This window comes from Pieris napi, chromosome 17 (assembly GCF_905475465.1).
Source record: "Pieris napi chromosome 17, ilPieNapi1.2, whole genome shotgun sequence".
Lineage (NCBI taxonomy): Eukaryota > Metazoa > Arthropoda > Insecta > Lepidoptera > Pieridae > Pieris > Pieris napi.
In genome coordinates, this window is record NC_062250.1 from 9620292 (window position 1) to 9636210 (window position 15919).

Below are 15919 nucleotides of genomic sequence, written 5' to 3' on the forward strand. Positions count from 1 at the left end.
TGCCCTAGCAATTCTTATGGCAACTTTACGCTGTGATCGTCTCAGTAAAGCCTTGTTGTAAAAAGACAACTTATCTGCCCATATCGGACACCCATAAAGCGCCTTTGCACGCACCACTCCAGCATAAAGGAGCCTACAGCCCCCGCCTGGCCCACCGATATTTGGCATTATACGACCCAATGCCATTGCAGTTGAATCAAGCTTGGGTTCCAGGGCAGCAAAATGAGCCTTGAAAGTCCATCGGGCGTCAAGAACCAACCCGAGGTATTTCAACGTCGACTTTAATGCCATATGAACACCAACCACTATTATCTCAGCGCCTCTAGGTGGTGACCTCCTAGCGACTCGAAGACCAAGTTGTCTTATACGAGTCACTACTTCTTCCACTCCAGCAGTAACTAACAAACTCGCCTCCTGATAATTACATCCCTTGGCCGTCACAAGTGTATCATCCGCATAACATATTAAACCTACTCCTGGCATCAGTCTACCTCGAAGGACTGCATCAAATCCAATGTTCCACAAAAGGGGCCCAAGAACAGACCCCTGTGGAACTCCACATCGAACCTGATAGCATCTCCAACCTTCCCGACTTGGATAAATGATCGATCGATCAGAGAGATAAGTTCCTACTACGTGACGTAAGTACACAGGCACACCATGATAAAGGAGACCATCCATAATCGCTCTCCAGGGAATAGTATTGAACGCATTCGCAATATCTAGCGAAACCGCCAACACAACCCCACCCCCAGAGACAGTTTCTTCGCACAAGTCCCTTAACTTAGCTAAAGCGTCAATTGTAGAGCGACCACGCCGAAAACCGAATTGAGTATCAGACAGATTTGGACCAATAGTCTGAAGATGCTTCTCGAGGCGCGAGACAATTATTCGCTCAAACAGTTTGCCCACCTCAGGAAGTAAAACAATAGGTCGATAGGCCGAAGGTGAATCTACCGGTTTCCCGAACTTCCTAAGAAGAAGCAATTGTCCAACTTTCCAGCTATTAGGGAATATGCCTTTCCTCAAAAGATCAGAAAGGAGATCTCGAAATCTGTTAAATAAGCCATTATTAAGAGATTGCGCCCAAACCGTTCCATGCAATCCATCTGGACCAGGAGCGGTTTTTTTGTTTTGAATTTTAAAACACCAGCCCCTAACTCACCCTCTGACACCTCAGGAATATCTTCTGAATGATCGAAGTCAACATTAATAAAAGGAGTAGAATCACAAGGAAACAACGATGTAACAACCATCACCAGAAACGTCGGCTCCATTGTGGATGTTAGCGGCGGCCTCCAGGGACGGAGTTTACTCATGACAATATTGTACGGTCGCCCCCAAGGATCACGATCCAAAGAGTTCAGGAGCTCCTTCCATGCCCTATCCTTTGCTTCAGCTATTTCTAACCGAAGAGCCCTTTTTGCTTCTTGATAAGAAGTATATAAACTTGCCTCTTCGTCCGGATCACGATAACTGAGATGCCTTCTTCTAAAACGCGTGTAACGGCGACGCGCCTTAACACACTCCATTCGTAGTCGGGCTAGTTCAGATGACCACCAATAGACGCTTTGCTTGGGTGAGATGGGACCGATCCGGGGCATAGCAACGTTACTGATACGAGTCAGTGAGTCCCTAAACCATTCTACCTCAGAATCAATTGTAAAATTTGAAGGTTTGGGATTCCAAGCTTCTACTAAGGATACCTCGGTAAGCGCATCTTTGTCTAGATATTTTCGGGACCATCTAGGACCTATCTCAGATGGAGCAGGACCCGGTAAGCTTACAGTGGAATCGAGGATATCAAAACGAATGTACTTGTGGTCCGATAAAGTTTCAACTTCTGACAACACCCTCCATCCATAAACACGACTTGCAAGAGCAGGACTTGAAAAAGTAACGTCCACAATAGAGCCACCATTCATACGTACACAAGTCTGAACATTACCCCGATTCAGTAACACTAAATTTTGAGTTGCTAGCCAATCCAACAAAGCGTCACCACGTTCGTCAGATACTGGAGACCCCCACACTGTAGATTTAGCATTGAAATCTCCAGCGACTATAAGATCGAGGGGTCGACACCATGAAACCAGACAGCCCAGTTCGGACAAAAACGTTTCAAATTCAGCAAGCGTTTTATTTGGGGAAAAATAAACACCAATAACTGCAATTCTGCCAATTTTTAAAGCAACGCAACCTCTACCCTGCATTGTAGAAGCAACTGACAGCAAGTTGACATCATTTATAAAAACCGCAACAAGACCATCACGGTCACCGACCCAGTTGTTTTTATCTGGAACCATGTATGGTTCTGAAACAATCCCTATATTAACGATCCACTGTGTCAAACTCTGAATTAAAAGATCTTGAGCACTTGCACAGTGGTTCAGGTTAGATTGAATAAAGCGTAGATCCATACTAACTTATTACAATTTCTTGGGTCTCCATTATGTCACCGCTTAAGGTTGGTTCTACTGAAACCTTCGTGTTGAATCTTCTCGGCATCTTTTGACTGGGAGCCGTACAAGCTTTCCCCCCCAGTCGATGATCAGCTGTTTTACCTGCCGCAATACACAGAGGACATTGTGGTTTGGATGAACAAACAGAAGCACGATGGCCTGGCTGGCCACACCGGTAACAAGACTTACTACGGTCTATTTCCGCCGTACAACGAGCTGCAACATGACCAGCTTGCAAACAGCGGAAGCACCTAAGTTCTCGTTGTTGCAGCACCGTCACCCTAGCTGAAGTCCAGCCTACAAGCAGGCGACCTTCAGACAATTTCTTTGCAGCTTCCACCGGGCATTTCACCCACACCGCAAAGAGACCTGACTTATCCTGACGAACTTCGCCAACTCTAACATGATCGGATGAGCACTCCCCTTTTTTACACACAGCGAATTTTACTTCGTCAGCAGTAACAGAATCGTCTAAGCCTGATACTCTTACCTCAACAGATTTAACAGGCCTCGATACAAGGATGCCCTTCGTACCATACAACTCCCTTAATTTTTTAGCCAAAACATCTGCTTTATCTCCTCCACCTTCACCAGTGACTTGTATAATGGCAGCACCAGTTGCGGCACGTCTAAACCTAACTGCTTCAATTCCCAACTCTTCTAGCCTAATCTGGCCTTTCGCTTCTTTAATAGCCTCCGCATATGTTACGCCTTTTTTCTGAATTTCCGCCGGGACAGTTACAACAACAGCAGCTGTTCGGGGAGTACGCAGTCTTGGCTTTTTAACTGGTGCCTGAAAACCTGTTACAGTTGGTTGAGCTAACACAGCACCTGACCTTTCCCTTTTCTTCCTTTTCCTTTTCTTTCTTTTCCCAACAATCAACCAATGTTCCTTAGAAAGGTTGGAAGCCGATTGCAGAGGCGAGGGCTGAGTAATAGCAGATACCTTTTCAATGGCCAATATTTCCTCTCCTGCAATTCTTTTATTTTTCTTCTTTTTTGAAATAGAGGATGGTCCTTGGGGCAAAGCAGTAGATGCTGCTTGCATCAAGCTTCTACTATTCACCTGTCTATTATCCTGGGATTGACCTGACTCAAATCTAGGGGGCCCAACGACCTTGCGTCGGTCCGCGGCTAGAGAAGGTCTTAATACAGGTGCAGGATTAAGCCTAGGCTCTAGACTCTCAAACCGTGCATTTAATCTATCCCCGATACGGCGCATCAGATTTGCCTCAAACTCCTCGAGGAGAGAAGGAGTGAGCGGTGGCTCCTTTGAATTAACTCCAACATGTTTCCGAAGATCCGTCATATCCTGCTGGAGTATCTCAATTTGCTTTTTGAGGCGCTCGTTGTCATCACGCAGAGATCGAGTTTCCTCAGAAACTGCCCTGCGATTCTGTAACTCACTTCACACACCCTCAGCGCTGATTTTTGCTGTCAAATCGTTCGTTTCGGTGTCATGTTACAATTTGGTATTCTGTTAAACAATAACCGCGACAAAAGCGCCGCTCAAATGAGATTGTTAACATTTGGAACTAAAATTTGGCACTGCTACACTTACGCTCCAAAATTGTTGGTATTTGGTATTCTGATACATACCATTTGACATCTCATCTCACTTAAATGTACATTTTGTACGACAATTGACAAATTAAAAGTTGCTCTTCCCTCGCTGAAATCGTCATTTACCAGTGAGTTAGCCATTTTTAGCGAAGTTAAAACTTGTTTTATGTGAAAATATTCTAACATAGGACAATCTATATGTATCTTGGGGTAAGTTTATAAAATAATATTTATCAATACAGCATTATTTTACGAAAAAAATTATATATATAAACATTAAGCTTCGTGAAATTGAACTTTGTTATTGTTACAGAAGGCCCGTTTCCACTTTTAAAGTTTAAACCTCTATTTCAAGAAATAAATGATGTAATCCATTAAAAAATACTTAATATAATATCTATAGATGGCGAAGAAAATGTAGGCACGAAACGACCAATTGGTTTCTCGGCGTTGGTTATTATCGCTTTTTTCCAATACTCAAGAAATTATATGGTATTGACGAAACCTAGAACATATGCTGCTGAGATGAACGAAGAGTCTAGTAAATACTAAATAGATGATCTAAGGTAAACATTTTGATTACTTTAGCATTAAAAATATAATTTTTATCCAAGAACCAATTTTTCGATGCAGTCTTGATCATGTCTTGTCTCCAGCAGAGATAAGTCGAACAAAAAACGATAAATAAGATAGGTAAATATTGTAATATATTTGTATTTTTCTACTATACTAAAATTATAAATCTAATAATTTCAGAGATCCCCAAATGTTCAAAATTCCTGATAGAAAAATACATTCTGCCTTTGAAGAAGAAGAATATTACATGTGTATCATACAACAAGGCCCCTGGATATAAAAAGACACAATAGTGCAGACATTTTCAAATTATTGAATTTCGACTATCCTTCAATTTATAATAAATGATAACACAGTACAATTTCGGTTCCTATATTTTTATAAAATATATTGATATAACATTAAGGTTTTGGATAAAAACATTATTCTGCTTTACACAAGTATGAAATACCATCATTACATACATGATGGTTTAAGTACTTATTAAGCTTTTTTAAATTTATCGTTCATAACTATTACTTTTTACAAACTAATTAGAAAATATATTAAAATAAATATATTTATCTACAAAATAAAGTAGATGTTATTGATTAGCTCTATGTGAGGCTGTGTTTTAATTAGTTTTTATTATACTTAAGTTTGTTTTACTGAAAGTTATTTTGTAGTGTGTTAAAAGTTTACTATAATCATTAAATTAAATGTTTAAAGTTATTATATTGTTCTTTTATTCACCTATAAAGTAACATGGCTTATATATTTTTCATTTCGGCTTAGCTATGTATTTAACTCGGTTACTACGTTTTCTATAGGCAGTCATTAAATAAGTGGTAGATTTAATTAATCATTTTATTAATATAATATTATTAGATACAAAAAAAAATATTATGAAGTACACAATTATCTTAAACACGGTAATACAATTTTTCATATAAAAATCATAGTTGTCCAAACTGCATTCAAAATAGATTAGTGGTCTCGGTTTAATATCTCTTCTTAACATTTCAATAATTGGTCATTTTCTTCCTCATTCTTGACAACTACCACTGATGGCTGTAATACAATGATTATCTGTTAAAATTGTAAATAGGAAAATGTGGTAGGTCACTGTACTGACACAATAATATTGCATAGCAATTTAATTATTGTAAAGTTAAGGTAAATAGTAAAAAAACTTGCATAAAACACACAAAAACTTATATATGGGATATCTTTGTATTTCTAAGTAAAGTATCTTAAAAACATGTTTGATAATATTATAACTAAGCCAAATATTATTAAAAGTTTTATGGTAACAAGGCTTAGTAATTTCGCACAGTATTTGATTCAGTACTATGATTAAAAAAAATCTTGAGCAAACCTATATTTAGACTCAAAAATCCAAATCCAAGTATGTACTTTAAAAACAATTATTTATTAATGAAACAAATCCAAGACCCATAAAGGGTATGTTTAGTTTTAAAGTGTAGTCAGCAGCAATAACTATCTTTTGATTGCTTCATTAAATAAGTTATGGCAATGTTGTTTCCAACATTTAAAATTAACGTTGATCACTTGAAATGGTATGAATTTGAGCTTATATATTTGATCCAACATACCTAACATGATTATTTATACTTGTATTCTGAAATCTGAACAATTAAATTAAATTCAACTTGATCAGTTAAAATTAATACTTCTTATATTTCATGAATGGAATTTGAAGTTAGGAAACCTAAAAATATTTTTTTATTTGACATTTTTAACCAACAATTTCATTATTCTTTACAATGTCGCTTCGATTTAACCTATTACATTTGACTTCAAATTTGCCATCAAACAAACAAACTTTGTTAACTGTTTTACTAGTCACTACTTATTCCTATTTATTTACTATGATAGTTATTATATTTCTAAAATAGTTTTAATAGAATTCAGTTTTTATGAGTGTTAGTAAAAACATAGGTAATATTGTTGTTGTGTGTTTGACCTCTGAATCACTTAAAAAGGTTGCAATAGTAGTTTCATGGCATCTAAAAAGTACCAACACTTGCACTTACACAAATGAATAAATATATAAACACTAATTTTTCTTCTTTATAGATAGGTACCCTTTTATTTTATAATTACTCAACAAAATATTATATGAAAACATTGGTATTAACCTTGGTTACCTTTAGTAACATTTTGAAAATTTAAAACACCTATCCATCCTGTTTACTTTGAATCCGTAGCCCATTTGCTGAGAGAATCACTTTTAGCGTGACATCATCTTTTATCTTTTTGTTAAGATAATATTCTTAAATTTTTTACAATATATCCAGATGTTAGGTATCCCTTGTTTCGTGCTGAAACATAATTAATATTTTTAAGTTTCTGTCGGTTTATCTTTTTTTTTAATTCAAACGTCGACCATTTTGTTTTATTAAAAATATTTTGTTTATGTATGATGAAAATTTTGACAATTAACTCTTTTTATAAAATAATAGTTATTCCGTGAGTCCACTACGCAGTAACAGCGCTCCCTTCGTCACTGACGTAATTTTTGGAATCTCATGGTATTCTGTTAATAAATTTTACATTACGTCTTGATAAGTGGAGGGAGGTAACCTAGTGAGTTGTTGTCTATTAATATCGTGACAATTGACTCATTTTATTTTATAAAAAGAGTTAATTGTCAAAATTTTCATCATACATAAACAAAATATTTTTAATAAAACAAAAAGGTCGACGTTTGAATTAAAAAAAAAGATAAACCGACAGAAACTTAAAAATATTAATTATGTTTCAGCACGAAACAAGGGATACCTAACATCTGGATATATTGTAAAAAATTTAAGAATATTATCTTAACAAAAAGATAAAAGATGATGTCACGCTAAAAGTGATTCTCTCAGCAAATGGGCTACGGATTCAAAGTAAACAGGATGGATAGGTGTTTTAATTTTTCAAAATGTTACTAAAGGTAACCAAGGTTAATACCAATGTTTTCATATAATATTTTGTTGTGTAATTATAAAATAAAAGGGTACCTATCTATAAAGAAGAAAAATTAGTGTTTATATATTTATTCATTTGTGTAAGTGCAAGTGTTGGTACTTTTTAGATGCCATGAAACTACTATTGCAACCTTTTTAAGTGATTCAGAGGTCAAACACACAACAACAATATTACCTATGTTTTTACTAACACTCATAAAAACTGAATTCTATTAAAACTATTTTAGAAATATAATAACTATCATAGTAAATAAATAGGAATAAGTAGTGACTAGTAAAACAGTTAACAAAGTTTGTTTGTTTGATGGCAAATTTGAAGTCAAATGTAATAGGTTAAATCGAAGCGACATTGTAAAGAATAATGAAATTGTTGGTTAAAAATGTCAAATAAAAAAATATTTTTAGGTTTCCTAACTTCAAATTCCATTCATGAAATATAAGAAGTATTAATTTTAACTGATCAAGTTGAATTTAATTTAATTGTTCAGATTTCAGAATACAAGTATAAATAATCATGTTAGGTATGTTGGATCAAATATATAAGCTCAAATTCATACCATTTCAAGTGATCAACGTTAATTTTAAATGTTGGAAACAACATTGCCATAACTTATTTAATGAAGCAATCAAAAGATAGTTATTGCTGCTGACTACACTTTAAAACTAAACATACCCTTTATGGGTCTTGGATTTGTTTCATTAATAAATAATTGTTTTTAAAGTACATACTTGGATTTGGATTTTTGAGTCTAAATATAGGTTTGCTCAAGATTTTTTTTATTCATAGTACTGAATCAAATACTGTGCGAAATTACTAAGCCTTGTTACCATAAAACTTTTAATAATATTTGGCTTAGTTATAATATTATCAAACATGTTTTTAAGATACTTTACTTAGAAATACAAAGATATCCCATATATAAGTTTTTGTGTGTTTTATGCAAGTTTTTTTACTATTTACCTTAACTTTACAATAATTAAATTGCTATGCAATATTATTGTGTCAGTACAGTGACCTACCACATTTTCCTATTTACAATTTTAACAGATAATCATTGTATTACAGCCATCAGTGGTAGTTGTCAAGAATGAGGAAGAAAATGACCAATTATTGAAATGTTAAGAAGAGATATTAAACCGAGACCACTAATCTATTTTGAATGCAGTTTGGACAACTATGATTTTTATATGAAAAATTGTATTACCGTGTTTAAGATAATTGTGTACTTCATAATATTTTTTTTTGTATCTAATAATATTATATTAATAAAATGATTAATTAAATCTACCACTTATTTAATGACTGCCTATAGAAAACGTAGTAACCGAGTTAAATACATAGCTAAGCCGAAATGAAAAATATATAAGCCATGTTACTTTATAGGTGAATAAAAGAACAATATAATAACTTTAAACATTTAATTTAATGATTATAGTAAACTTTTAACACACTACAAAATAACTTTCAGTAAAACAAACTTAAGTATAATAAAAACTAATTAAAACACAGCCTCACATAGAGCTAATCAATAACATCTACTTTATTTTGTAGATTAATATATTTATTTTAATATATTTTCTAATTAGTTTGTAAAAAGTAATAGTTATGAACGATAAATTTAAAAATGCTTAATAAGTACTTAAACCATCATGTATGTAATGATGGTATTTCATACTTGTGTAAAGCAGAATAATGTTTTTATCCAAAACCTTAATGTTATATCAATATATTTTATAAAAATATAGGAACCGAAATTGTACTGTGTTATCATTTATTATAAATTGAAGGATAGTCGAAATTCAATAATTTGAAAATGTCTGCACTATTGTGTCTTTTTATATCCAGGGGCCTTGTTGTATGATACACATGTAATATTCTTCTTCTTCAAAGGCAGAATGTATTTTTCTATCAGGAATTTTGAACATTTGGGGATCTCTGAAATTATTAGATTTATAATTTTAGTATAGTAGAAAAATACAAATATATTACAATATTTACCTATCTTATTTATCGTTTTTTGTTCGACTTATCTCTGCTGGAGACAAGACATGATCAAGACTGCATCGAAAAATTGGTTCTTGGATAAAAATTATATTTTTAATGCTAAAGTAATCAAAATGTTTACCTTAGATCATCTATTTAGTATTTACTAGACTCTTCGTTCATCTCAGCAGCATATGTTCTAGGTTTCGTCAATACCATATAATTTCTTGAGTATTGGAAAAAAGCGATAATAACCAACGCCGAGAAACCAATTGGTCGTTTCGTGCCTACATTTTCTTCGCCATCTATAGATATTATATTAAGTATTTTTTAATGGATTACATCATTTATTTCTTGAAATAGAGGTTTAAACTTTAAAAGTGGAAACGGGCCTTCTGTAACAATAACAAAGTTCAATTTCACGAAGCTTAATGTTTATATATATAATTTTTTTCGTAAAATAATGCTGTATTGATAAATATTATTTTATAAACTTACCCCAAGATACATATAGATTGTCCTATGTTAGAATATTTTCACATAAAACAAGTTTTAACTTCGCTAAAAATGGCTAACTCACTGGTAAATGACGTTTTCAGCGAGGGAAGAGCAACTTTTAATTTGACGTACAAAATGTACATTTAAATGAGATGAGATGTCAAATGGTATGTATCAGAATACCAAATACCAACAATTTTGGAGCGTAAGTGTAGCAGTGCCAAATTTTAGTTCCAAATGTGAACAATCTTATTTGAGCGGCGCTTTTGTCGCGGTTATTGTTTAACAGAATACCAAATTGTAACATGACACCGAAACGAACGATTTGACAGCAAAACTCAGCGCTGAGAGTGTGTGAAGCGAGTTACAGAATCGCAGGGCAGTTTATCTTTTTTTTAATATTATTAATTTTATTTCAAACGTCGACCATTTTGTTCTCTATTTTGTTTTATTAAAAATATTTTGTTTATGTATGATGAAAATTTTGACAATTTACTCTTTTTATAAAATAAAATGAGTCAATTGTCACGATATTAATAGACAACAACTTACTAGGTTACCTGCCTCCACTTATCAAGACGTAATGTAAAATTTCTTAACAGAATACCATGAGATTCCAAAAATTACGTCAGTGACGAAGGGAGCGCTGTTACTGCGTAGTGGACTCACGGATTAACAGTGAGTTACAGAATCGCAGGGCTGAACGTTTAGCAAGCACCCCAATATCCTTCCGCATGTCCGCAATGGCATTTTTAGCCATATGGACCCATTGTCCTTTGATATTGGACGATTTTGTGGCGACCTTTTCAACAACTCCCAGGCTAGCCTCAATCCTCTTTACTAAATCCAATGACATATCCTCGCCCTGTTCCGACACCAAGACAGAAGATAGAGTACATTGTGTTTCTCGAGCTTTAATTTCCAAGGCCAAAAGCTCTTCTTCCTCGCGAGCCTTTTTCTCAGCTCTAGTTTCTTTCAACTTGGCAGATTTATTAGCAGGAACCGGATCCACATTCTCGCCCTTAGTGGATGGCCGACCTCTGCCTTTACGCCGCGTTATCTTTGAAGTCGCCTCTCTAGCGATATCTGAATCAGTGTCAGCGACTTCTCTGAAACGCTTCCGGGAGCTCCAAAACCGCGATGAAACTGTCAAAGACTCCCTTGCTTCAACACCTGAGTATGTGGAAGAATCCGACATCTCAGGGCACTCCAACATAATATCACTGGGGGGCGCTGGCAAAACAAACTGATCGCCCGCCGTTGCCACTCCAGCCTCCTGCTCAGCCGCATCACACGGCATCTCCACACTAACATCTTCTTTTGATTTGTTTTTTTTGTTTATTAGATTATTTATTGTTGTCATTTCATAAATTATTTTCCATGGGGGAAATACACAGTCCACCCAGGTGGTGCCCCCTGCACCTAGGTAACCCTTATACCACTCGGAGGACGGGTGGTATCCGAGGGCTGGCCGCTAGCGACTGACTTTACTCACCAGCCACCTGTAAATACAGGTAACCGACACCGCGCAAAACCTACAAGGCGCCCCAATGTCGGGAATTTAAGGGTTTTTTATTGAGATTTTCCTTTCTCTCAGGGCCGGCCAATAAAGGCAAGCCCCCCTGGCCACAAGCATGCCGCTAGACATGACAACGACACACGCCGGAGGTAACAGGTTGCCCGACGGAGAGTCGAAACCCACCCAGAAACTGCTTATCGCAGTCACCAGATCCGTCGCGCCATTGACCTAGAAGGTCATCTACAATATGCAGAAGCTACTGAGCATTACAAATGTAAAAAGAAACCAACTCAACGCAAAAATATGCGCTCAACACCGGTCGTTACCGATTCAAAATGAACCGGGGGCACGCCCTGAGCCCACCAGTTTTGGTCCACGCCAGTTGGATGTCGGAAGTCCAACCGGTACCCCCGCGGGCGAGTGCGAGGACCCCTTTTCGCCACCTGGGGTCGTGATCTATGGAAGTCTGGCAACTCCACAAGTTTCAAATACAGTGTGCCAAGAGCAATGCTCTTGATATTCACAAACGCCAGTTATACAAGCTGGCCATCCCACGTACGCAATAAAACGCACCTCTTGCCTTTAAAGGCTACTACAAAAGTTCGGTCGATACATTTCCCCAAGGTGCTGGCTTACACCCCAGATAACATGATACACCAAAAACGCTGGCTTTGCAAGCCGGCCATCCCACGTGCGAAAATAGATGACGCAAAGAACACTACTTCTACGTGCTTCACGCGCCTGTTGTTCATCAAGTTTCTTCTATTTAAAGAAGCCTACTGAGAACCTTCCCATCGGTCCAATCAGCTTCCCTAAAGTGCTGGCTTGCACTCCAAGTACTAGAGCCCCCCCGCCACGTCAAGGCTTGGACCTTGGGGGGGAGCTGATGCTTTCCTGGCTCAACAAATAATTATCGCAATGCAGCGAGGAAATGCTGCTTTAAAGGTACTCTGACACAGGGACCTTTTAAATTATTTTTTTTTTAAATTAATGTATTATTACTATGTAGGTTAAGAAAATTGTTAATACTGTATATTTGATTGTTTAGGGTTTATTTAAATAAATACTTGATTATAAAACGATAAAAAAATACAAAAAAAATTAGTATGGAGTTTGAAAATCTCAAACAATACACAGAAAATCAATTAACATTCTATATTTAGGCTGATTTAATACTATTAATTCATTCAATTTGTTACCAGAATTCAATCGCCCAAAGGTGCCGAACATAATTAGCAGCTGACAGCTTTCATTATTTCAAGTTATTCTAAATTAATTAAAAATCTAATTACTTGCCTTTTTACAAGTCTACATATGAAAGGCGACCAGTTATACTAAAATCAGTCTTAAAGCGTCTAAGATGAACATATGAATAAATTTTCTCAGTCTCTTAGCCTTGGAATCTCAGTTAAGAAGTCGCATTTAAAATACAAGGTTAAGGCAAAAGAAAACAAAATTTTAATTCCAAATAGTTTAAAATTTAAAACAGCTTTGTGAGAAAATATGAATCAAAGTTGTGCATACTTTGAACGTCTCCTTAAACAAGCTATTTGAAAATTACAAAGAATTTACCAATCTTATGCAATTTTGTAGATATTAAGAGGAGATTTAAGTAAAATTTTATTTATTTAATGAATAAAACTGCTATGCAAGTTCTTTTTCTTACATATATATGTAAGTTCTTTTTCTTACATATATATGTACAAGAAAAAGTTGAACATTAAAGCGTCTCACTGACACACATAATCTTTTACCATTCTTCAATTTATTGTAATCTGAAATTGATTATTATTGTTAAAGCTATCTATATATTTGAAATTGATATTAGCATAAAATATAACGTTAATTTGATAGTTAAATAAAAATTATAAATTTTAAACATTTATTTATAGATCAGCTAACAGCTAACTTTGGTAAAAAACGTACAACTTTGATTTTCTTATTTGGTGATTACGTCAACAGTAATTATTTACTTTTTTTACACGCTTTATATTAGCTTCACCTGTATGTATGTAACCAACTCCTTCGGACTCGATTTTGACCCACTTTAAACGGACAGATTTAATTCAAACTTTGTACACTTATAAAGAATCAGCGACAATATAATAATTTCATAGGTTTATCTCGAAAAAACAATGAAATTTTTTTAAGTCCACAAAGCAATACGATTAAATTCGCTCTGTGCCATATTTTTCATCTATCGAGCAACCCACGTTTTTCCACAAGAGCTTCAAAATTATCGGGTATTTCCCGATAGGTTCGTTGCAAACAATTAATATAGTCGTCATGACGACTATAGTCGTCATGACGACTATATTTGTTTGCAGGGAACCTTGAGGGAAATGGCCGATAATTTTGAAGCTCGTGTGGTATTCGGGGGATTATTTTTCCGACCCAAATGTCGGCCAATAGAATTGCACCATGAGACGAAATGTACAGTTAACAAATAAGAATTTCATAATGAATAAAACAACTACTTAATACTTTTCTTGAAGCAACGACCAGAGAAAATTTTCACAAAAATTTTTCAGTATAATACCATGTAGGTTGTACCACGTGACGTCGAATGGTGCAATTCTATTGGCCGATATTTGGGTCGGAAAAATAATCACAATAAAACCAGTATTTTTTGTTCATTACCATTTCAGCCTAAATTATGAATTATTTTTCACTTTTTAGTTTGATGTGCTTTAAAAGCGTGTTTTATAGTTTTTTTAAACTATATTTATACACATATTACATACACATTTTCTATGCTTGAAAACGAAATGCATTTTTGAGATTTCCTACAAAAAAAATATACGTTTATGTTTATTCTTATTGAAAACTTTGCATACTTTTGCTGACTAGAGAAAGGGGGAATAAATTGCAGTAAATCTGCTTACGTTATACTTGAACGGCCCCCTATAACTATTTAAAAAGAGCATGCTCCTCTCTTAAATGCAAGTATCCACAATGGGGTCCATATTCTGCGATAGCCTTTTATGGTTGTCCCGTAGGCTTGGTTTGCCGCCTATTTTCCAGAAAGAAATGTGTGAACTTTAGATTCCTCTCATCAATAAAAAAGAAAAAAGGCAATAAAAAATTCAAAAAAGCAATAAATTCATGGGCAAGCTAATGAATCTCTATAAAAAACAGTATTGTTTACAATGAGCTATTCAGTATCTTTTATACGTTTACAAGTAGGTCATCTATGTAGGGAATAAGTATTAAGGCTAGGTCGTGTGGTAATCAATAATCCCCACTGTATCTGCATAATTTTCTGACATACACTTAGCTTTAGTGTTCCGTAACGGAATCATTGTCTTACATACGCAAGTCAAACGTGGGTTTTCAGCAAGAAAACAACTAGAAAAATCCTGTCTTGCCAGCATGCAATGGAAAGAAGCATCTTAAAGTTGAGGAGAATAAACAAAATAAAAAATGTTGAAATCCGTAAAAAAAACCAAACTTACAGATGCACTTGAACAAGCTCTAAGGCTAAAATGGAAATGGGCAGGTCATATTGCTAGAGCGCGGGATAAAAGATGTACACTAGAAATAACAAAATGGACTGGACCTACTGGAAAGAGACGTATAGGACGACAAAGGAAAAGATGGACAGATGACATTGTAGAACTAGCGGGGGAAAACTGGATGGATGTTGCGCAGAACAAAGAAAAATGGAAAAATATGGAGGAGGCTTTTACCCTAAAAGGGGCCATACAAAAACCAGATATAAAAAATAATAAATAAAATCTAACTTAAATTTTGTTAAAACTTATTAACTTAACTAATACTAATAAAATATTAAGGAATATAAACTAACAATTGTTGTATGTATGGATTAAATAAAGCTTTATTAATAACTAGCTGACCCGGCTAACTTCGTTCCGCCTTAATAATAATATCGTTGTTACTTTAGTTAAACTTATTTTAGGATTTCATTAAGGAGATAACTTTTTTTGCAAATAGAGAAATGTTTTATTGCTTGCCATTGCAAAAGAAGAATGGCAGTTTTACACATTAGGCCTCTTCTCTCTATCGCCAATATTGCGATACTGCATGTTAAAGCACTTTCTGCTTTACAACATTTTTTGATGAGGTAACACATGTTTTCGATCAAGATCAAAGCCTGGTTATGCATCTCCTCATTTACCTCAAGTTCGGAATTTCTTGAAGTGACACGAATTCGACGTAAAATGATGCGTAGTTTTGTCAACAAATGTCACCACATGCCGTGTGCATTCGTAAAATTAATTTATTTATTGTTATTCGATAACTTATCCGATATTTTATTACTTATTCTGCTATTCGGAGTGGGGAAAAATCCATCAAAAAAGACATAACTAACATCGGTCCA

General features: G+C 35.0%; 1 protein-coding gene and 2 long non-coding RNA genes across 3 annotated transcripts in view; all 3 read right to left on the reverse strand.

Moving 5' to 3' along the window:
• The window catches only part of LOC125057916 (protein eva-1-like), a 50504-nt gene that overhangs the window by 20667 nt on the left and 13918 nt on the right, over nt 1–15919 (reverse strand). The window lies entirely within an intron of this gene.
• Nucleotides 5622–6972, reverse strand: LOC125057925. The gene is made up of 2 exons (XR_007118282.1): nt 6743–6972; nt 5622–5651 (listed from the first exon to the last, which is right to left on the reverse strand). It is a non-coding gene; the product is annotated as an uncharacterized LOC125057925 (long non-coding RNA).
• On the reverse strand, nt 9915–10752 carry LOC125057928. The gene is made up of 2 exons (XR_007118285.1): nt 10059–10752; nt 9915–9955 (listed from the first exon to the last, which is right to left on the reverse strand). It is a non-coding gene; the product is annotated as an uncharacterized LOC125057928 (long non-coding RNA).